At 41.6% G+C, this 1,004-nt stretch overlaps 1 long non-coding RNA gene across 1 annotated transcript; it reads right to left on the bottom strand.

Moving 5' to 3' along the window:
• Positions 1–205: 205 nt before the first annotated feature.
• On the bottom strand, positions 206–800 carry LOC110457755. Its single transcript, XR_002463720.1, has 3 exons — positions 767–800; positions 367–418; positions 206–315 (listed from the first exon to the last, which is right to left on the bottom strand). It is a non-coding gene; the product is annotated as an uncharacterized LOC110457755 (long non-coding RNA).
• Positions 801–1,004: the final 204 nt, after the last annotated feature.

The raw sequence follows: 1,004 nt of genomic DNA, 5'->3' as shown, positions 1-1,004 counted from the left end.
ATGTACCTGTACTAACAACATGGTACTTAGTGAGCTATATAGGAAGGGAGATGTGTACCTGTACTAACACGATGGGACTTAATGAGCTCTATAGGTAGGAAATGAGTACCTGTACTAACAAGATGGGACTTAATGAGCTCTATAGGTTAGCGATGTGTACCTGTACTAACAAGGTAGGACTTATTGAGCTCTATAGGTAGGGAGACGTGTACTTGTACTAACAAGATGGGACTTAGTGAGTTCTATAGGTAGGCGATGTGTACCTGTACTAACAAGGTGGGACTTAGTGAGCTCTATAGGTAGGGAGATGTGTACCTGTACTAACAATCTGGGACTTAGTGAGTTCTATAGGTAGGCGATGTGTACCTGTACTAACAAGTTGGGACTTAGTGAGCTCTATAGGTAGGGAGATGTGTACCTGTACTANAGACTTAGTGAGCTCTATATGTAGGGAGATATGTACCTTTACTAACAAGATGGGACTTATTGAGCTCTATAGGCAGGGAAATGTGTACCTGTACAAACAAGATGAGACTATGTGAGCTCTAAAGATGTGTACCTGTAGTAATAAGATGGGACTTAGTAAGCTCTATAGGTAGGGAGATATGTACCTTTCCTAACAAGATGGGACTTAGTAAGCTCTATAGGTAGGGAGACGTGTACCTGTGCTAACAAGATGGGACTTAGTAAGCTCTATAGGTAGGGAATGTCTACCTGTACTTACAAGGTGGGACTTAGTGAGCTCTATAGGTAGAGAGACGTGTACCTGTACTAACAAGATGGGACTTAGTGAGCTCTATAGGTAGGGAGATGTGTACATGTAATTACAAGATGGGACTTATTGAGCTCTATATTCAGGGAAATGTGTACCTGTACTAACAAGATGAGACTATGTGAGCTCTAAAGGTAGGGAGATGTGAACTTGTACTAGCAAGATGGGACTTAGTGAGCTCTATAGGTAGGTAGATATGTACCTATACTAACAACATGGTACTTAGTGAGCT

This window comes from Mizuhopecten yessoensis, unplaced genomic scaffold (assembly GCF_002113885.1).
Source record: "Mizuhopecten yessoensis strain PY_sf001 unplaced genomic scaffold, ASM211388v2 scaffold9303, whole genome shotgun sequence".
NCBI classification, from domain to species: Eukaryota; Metazoa; Mollusca; class Bivalvia; order Pectinida; family Pectinidae; genus Mizuhopecten; species Mizuhopecten yessoensis.
This window is presented reverse-complemented; position numbering and strand designations above follow the sequence as displayed.